This window comes from Myotis brandtii, unplaced genomic scaffold (genome assembly GCF_000412655.1).
Source record: "Myotis brandtii unplaced genomic scaffold, ASM41265v1 scaffold687, whole genome shotgun sequence".
NCBI lineage: Eukaryota > Metazoa > Chordata > Mammalia > Chiroptera > Vespertilionidae > Myotis > Myotis brandtii.
Genome location: NW_005370687.1, coordinates 801,402 through 808,562, shown reverse-complemented (window position 1 = coordinate 808,562; position 7,161 = coordinate 801,402). Strand labels below are relative to the sequence as shown.

General features: G+C 36.0%; 1 protein-coding gene across 1 annotated transcript in view; it reads right to left on the bottom strand.

Moving 5' to 3' along the window:
* Window positions 1–6,830, bottom strand: part of SRPK1 (SRSF protein kinase 1) — a 52,363-nt gene extending 45,533 nt beyond the window's left edge. Inside the window, exon 1 of the mRNA XM_014529615.1 lies at window positions 6,813–6,830. The gene's annotated coding sequence lies outside the window, so the exon portion shown is untranslated. The remainder of the gene's footprint in view (window positions 1–6,812) is intronic.
* Window positions 6,831–7,161: the final 331 nt, after the last annotated feature.

Here is a 7,161-nt window from a genome sequence, read left to right as displayed (position 1 = left end):
CAGCCTGGGGAAGGGGCTGAGGGCCGTTTTCAGGCTGGCCACACCCCCTTCAGGGTGGGTGTCCCCACTGGGGTGCCTGGCCAGCCTGGGTGAGGGACTGATGACTGTTTGCAGGCTGAGGGCCATTTTCAGGCTGGCCACGCCCACCAGCAGGGACCCTCACCCCAATGGTGGCCTAGCCAGCCTGGGTGAGGAGCTGAGGGCCGTTTGCAAGCCCCTCCCTCGGTGGCCAGCCCAGGCAACCCAAGCCTCCTGAGCACTCATGCCTGCTCTGTGGCCACCGGCCACAGACCCCTCCTTCAGTGGCCAGCCCAGGCAGGTGGGAAGCTTGGCTTCTTCCGAGCCGGGGGTGACCCAAGCCTCTGGCTTGCTCCAGCTGGCTCCATGGCCACCATCTTTGTCCTGCTAATTTGCATATTCCCTCCTGATTGGCTGTGGGGCATCATGGAGGTATGGTCTATTTACATATTTGTCTATTATTAGTGTAGATTATTGTATTTTCCATACAAATTGTAAACCTACTTTTGCCACACTCAGTACATAAAAATATAAAGGGAAAAAAGTACTTGAATCATAATATCCAAACATAATTGCTGATAAAAACGATTAGATTTTCTTCCAGTTACTTTGCTGTATTTTTAATAACTGTTTTGTGTGTTTTTTTTAATCCTCCCCAAGGATATGTTTGAAAGAAAGGGAGGGAGGGAAGGCAGGGAAAGGGGAAGGGGGAGAGAGAGAGAGAGAGTGAAAGAAATACTGACTGGTTGGTTGCCTCCCACACGCACCCCCCCAACTGGAGATTAACCCACAGGCACCAGGAATCAAACATGACACCTTTTGGTGCATGAGATGACACTCCAATCAACCGAGCCACCTGGCCAGGGATATTTTGCTATATTTTTAGGGGAAAAAATGTGCCCAGCACATTGAGCAGCAACCCGTGAACCAAGAAGTTACAGGTTGATTCTGGTCAGGACACATGCCCGGGTTGTTTGCAGGAGGCAATCAATGTTTCTCTGTCATCGATGTTTCTATCTCTCTATTCTTCGCCCTTCCTCTCTAAAATCAATAAAAACATATTTAAAAAATACATATATTTGTAATTATATACTATATAAAAATTTTGTATTCTGCTTTTCCTACTACATTGTAAACTTTTTTCTTCATTTCTATGCTATCTCTTTAATCTTACATATTTCCCTTAGAATTATCACCACTTACTTTGCACATTCTGTTCGACTGCACATTTAACTTGTTTCGAGTTTTTCACTACTAAAAATAAAGCTGTGGAATATTTCTGGATAACCTTTATTCTGTATTTAGAATTATTTCCCTAATGTCAAACTACCAGATAAGGACAGAAATATTCTCCCTAGTTATAAAAATAACACGTTAAATGTAGAAAAATTGGAAAGAAATTATTTTGTTTTATAACAAATCTGCTCTGAACAAATGAACATTTTGGATGATTTCCTTTCAATCTGTGGCCTTGAATAGTTTATAGGATTATGTAGTATGACTTTTCTAAAAGGGCTGTAATATACTGAGTTATAGCTATAGCCACATATGGGCTTTTGGTATTTAAGTATTACCAAGTTCAGAAAACTTAGCTTATTTGATAGGCAAAAATAATATCTCATTTATTATAATGCATTAAAAGTTTTTATTGATTTCTTTCTCCACATGCCATCAATTAGTTATATTGAAATTTTTGTGACTGAGAAGTTCAGGAGACAGAAAGATTTGTATTTACATTCAGGCTTTAATACATACTAGCTGCCTGCTTTATAAAAAGCTTTACGCGAAAGAAGCAGGAGTGGATATTTCTTTTAGTAGTTGTAGTTCCCGTTCCTCAGTATTTTATTTACTTTTTCATCAACCTGTTTGATCAGACTGTTTTTCCAAAAGATTTAATAAAACAGAAAACAAAGAGCAATAATCAAAGCAAAACCACTTCTACGGTTTATTGAAATTTAAGAAATACCTCAGAACAAGCATGACTAATGATTCAGATTTAGATATTTGGTGACCATTCCAACCTACCTCAATTTTTGTTACTTTTTTTTTTTTTTGTCTCCCGGGAATTAGAAAAGTAGCTATAAAACTGCATGATTAACTCTAGCTGGCATGCTCAGTGGTTAGAACATGGGCTACACACTGGAGGATCTTGGGTTCAATTTTCCTGGTCAAGGGCATGTATGGGAGGCAACCAATCCATGTGTCTCTTACCAAAAAAAATCAATAGAAAAAATATCCTGGGCCCAGCCGGCTTGGCTAAGTGACTGAGCATAGACCTATGAACCACAGTTCCATTCCCTATCAGGGCATATGCCCGGGTTGTGGGCTCGATCCCCAGTGTGGGGCATGCAGGAGGCAGCCAACCAATGATTCTCTCTCATCATTGATATTTTTCTCTCTCTCCCTCTCCCTTCCTCTTTGAAATTAATAAAAATATATTTAAAAACAAAACAAAACATATCCTGAGGTAAGGCTTAAAAACAACCAAGTAAACAAACAAAAACCCCTAATTGACTCAGTGTTGTTCACTCTTAGTGAAAACATGTCTTTGGGAAACTTATTTAGTTAGGAACTACCACCACTTTCCTAAATAAAAATAATGAGTCTGAATGAACATGCCCAAATTTAAGACTAAGATAGATTTATAAACAGATCCTCTGATTTCAAACTCATTGCCTTTTAGAATTAAAATCTGATTGTAAGAAGAATTACAATTGTGAAAATTTGAAAAGCAGTAAAATATAAATAGTGAAAACCAGATATGAAAATATTGGAATATTAGAATTTCACAAGTATGATGAGAGTGGTAATGTTAAAAAATTATGTTTTTAAAGATTTTTTGAAGCAAAAAGAATGATTATTTTATTGACCTGTTCTCTTGGTTTTTAGTTATATAAGTGAACACTTAAATATCAGACTCAGTTAAATGGTTCAAAACTGAATTATAAATTGCAAGTTGCAGTGTGAAATACTATTAAGTCTCTACCCTGCCATGCATTAGTACAAAAGAAACTTTTTTATTCTAAACAGATTACCTAAGGGGGGGGGGGGATCTTACTTTTAAAATGTCATTAAAAACATACTTAATTTATATTTAAGTATTAATTTTTAGTCTTTCATTTGCACAGCTCATATTTACCAGTAACTTCTGAAGACTGAGAGCAGGGGAGGTAAATTTATTAAGAACTCTCATTTTACCCATCCCTTACTGCCAGTCTGGGTATAAATTGCTGTTGTCTTCTAGCTTTCTCTGGTGCTGTTGACAAATCCAATGAAATGCCTTCTGATTTCCCAGCCTCAAAAAAAGGGTGTGTGTGTGTGTGTGTGTGTGTTTTTAAGGATCTTCTCTGTAATCCCTATTTTCTGAAATTTCCTGAATGGCTTTTTATTAAAAATCCATCTTGTTAAGTACGTCTATTTACTTGCATTCAATTCTGATAAAAATTTCTTGTATTTCACTGAAAATTTAATCTTCATTTCATCTACTCTCTCTGGAATTATTCTCTCAGATACTGGACCTGAACCCTCTGTCCTACCTCATCGATTTCTTAAGTTGTCTCTTATATTTTCTATTTCTTTAGGATTTTTATTTTTGGTTTACTTTCTACACTGATCTTCCTAACTCATGTTGCCTTTTAAATTTCTACCATATTTTTAATTTCCCACAATTATTTTTGTTCTTGAATATTCCTTTTTGTGAGATTCCTGCAGTGTTCCAGTGATGTACTATTTTCTTTTATCTTAAGGATACAATTTAGTTTTAAGTTTCTTTCTCATCTGTGCTTTGTTTTGGCTTTCTCAACCTGCTCATGTTTAATGCTACATTAAGGACATCAAACAACTGAAAAAGGCCTTTGTCAAATGAAAAGTTAATTATTTGAGAAAGATTAATAAAATAGACCAGCCTCTTCCAAAACAAATTTTCTTTTTTAAAAAACCCCCACAAGGATACAAGGATATAAGTCATGGAGATAAAAAAAAGTGAAGACTTATTCCTGACAAAGGAAACATATCCAGACAGTTACAAAGTAATAATAGTTTTATTAAAGTGAAATGCTGCTACATTTTCAAAGAAGGGTTAATTTGGTAGTTCTCTTTTTATGAACTGTTCCAGTATATCTGAAGAGTCAAACAAGCCTGCCCTGCCAGTGTGGCTCAGTGATTGAGCATAAACCCATGAACCAAGAGGTTATTAGTTGATTCCAGGTCAGGGCACATGCCCGGGTTGTGGGCTTGGTCCCCAGAAGGCAGCCGAACAGTGATTCTCGGTCATCACTGACGTTTCTCACTCTGTTTCTCTCTCTCTCTCTTCCTCTCTGAAATCAATAAAAATATTAAAAAAATAAAAGAACAATTCAAGCTCAGAATTATCTAGTAAAGTTATTCACTATTTAATATACATACAAAGACCATACAAAAATCATAAAGATATTTGACAAAATTGAAGATGGATTTGAGATTGAAACCCTTGATAAATAGGAATAAACTTAATAATTAAGTTGAGAGACTTACTACTCAACTCAATTAAAGGTATATATTAGTAACCCATTGAAACATTACACAAGCATTCCCATAAAAGACAGAAGATGTAACACAGTTTTATGGCTACTTTTCAAAGTTATACTGGCAGTCTTAGTAATTTAAGGGAAGAAAAAGAACCAGAACTGCTACCATTATAAAATGGTTATTCACCTAGAAAATCTGAGAAAAATAACCAAAAAAATCAGTAGCAACCAATACAAGGTTTTAGGTAATAAGGAGGTAACAAATTACCATACAAATCTAAAAAGCAACAGTTTTAACATACCAGCAATAACCAATAAAAAATGTAATGGATAAGAAGCAGTAAACTTATAAAAGCAATCACAGTAAAAATCTCAGACTATAGGAAACACACGTCTCAAGGGTATAACAAACAAACAAACAAATAAACAAGAAAGCTACCGAATATTCCTAGATGGGAAGAATCAAAACTAAACATGTCATTTTTCCAGAAAGTAACCTATAAATTCATATAAATTCAAAGCAATCTCAACTGAAATCAACAAGGTATTTTTGTAGAACTTTCCTTAGAAAAGAAAATTAGCAAAAATAGCCAAGAATTTTTCAAAATAGAGAAATGATTGGGAACTTGGGCTCCAGATAGCAAGATGGAATAAACAGCTATAATAATTAAAACGCTATAGTACTGGTACTGGATTAAAATGAAATCTAGCCATACACTTAATAAGGTAATTCAGTATTGGATAAATATGGCATTTCACAACAAAACTAAAAACAACATGAACAGTTTACCATAATCACTGGGAAAACCAGCTATTTGTGAAAAGGGAAGATCAGAGTGAGATATGCAAAACAATGTGAGGAAGGGACCATGAGCCAAGGAATGCAGAAAGCTAGACAAGACCAGGAACCAATTCTCCCCCAGAGCCTCTAGAACAGTGGTTCTCAACCTTCCTAATGCCGCGAGTCTTTAATACAGTTCCTCATGTTGTGGTGACCCCCAACCATAAAATTATTTTTGTTGCTACTTCATAACTGTAATTTTGCTACTGTTATGAATTGTAATGTACGTATATGATATGCAGGGTGTATTTTCATTGTTACAAACTGAACATAATAAAGCATAGTGATTAATCACAAAAACAATATGTAATTATATGTGTGTTTTGCGATAGTCTTAGGCGACCCCTGTGAAAAGGTCGTTCGACCCCCAAAGGGGTCTCGACCCACAGGTTGAGAACCGCTGCTCTAGAAGGAAGATAACTTTGTCTCCTTTTAAGCTACTAAATTTGTAGCAATTTGTTATAGTAGCAATAGGAAACTAATAAAGCAGTTTAGCTTATTCAAACTAACCTGTCAATTAATTCAAGAAAAGATTCAAGTAGTCTGTAAACACATAAAAGATATTAAATCAATAGAAACAGGGGAAAAGATATTAAAACAAGGATTTAAAAAAAAATGTCCAGTGACTTGGCAGAAATAAAAAAGGATTAATTTTGCATGTTGACAAGGATTTGGAGGGGTTGAATGGGCATTCTTTTATGCCAGTGGTTCTCAACCTTCTGGCCCTTTAAATACAGTTCCTCATGTTGTGACCCAACCATAAAATTATTTTCGTTGCTACTTCATAACTGTAATGTTGCTACTGTTATGAATCATAATGTAAATATCTGATATGCAGGATGGTCTTAGGTGACCCCTGTGAAAGGGTCATTCGACCACCAAAGGGGTCGCGACCCACAGGTTGAGAACCACTGTTTTAGGCTATGGATGAAATTAAAATTGGTGAAGCCTTTTTATTTTTATTTACTTATGTATCTTTAAAATACATTTTTATTGATTTCAGAGAGAAAGGGAGAGGGAGAGACAGAAACATCAATGATGAGAGATAATCATTGGCCGGCTGCCTCCTGCACGCCCCACACTGGGGATTGAGCCTGCAATCCCAGCATGTGCCCTGACCAGAATCGACCCGTGACCTTCTGGTTTATAGGTCATGCTCAACCACTGAGCCATGCCAGCCGGGCTGGTGAAGCCTTTTTAGAGGTAATTTGACAGTTTAAAGTTTAAAATATTCATATGGGGATAATGCTGTGAAAATTTGACATTTAATGTAATTAGCATAATGCTGCTAATGCATTTGAAAACACATTCACATGATTGAAATAACTATGTTGGTGAGGAGGGAGAGAAACTGAAACCTTTGTATGCTACTTTGGTGAGACTACTAAGGATGGCACGGCCAATATGGAAAACAGTATGGTGTTTTTAAAAATTAAAAATAGATTTACCATATAATCCAGCAATTTTACTTCTGGGTTTGCACCTAAAGAATTGAAAGGACTCAAAGCAAGAACTCAAAATGTTTAATCGGTTTCAGTCCTACAAAATGAAGAGTTATGGGGATGGATGGTGGTGATGATTACACAACAATGTGAATATATTTAATACCAATCAACAGTATATACACTTAAATATGCTTAAGATGGTAAATTTTATGTATATTATACCACAATTTGAAAAAGTGCCAGAAGAAAAAAATTCCAACCAAAAATACTCTACCCAGAAAAGTTATCATTCAGAATTGGAGATAAGGTTTTCCAGATAAGCAAATACTAAAGGAGTTTATCACTACTTAAC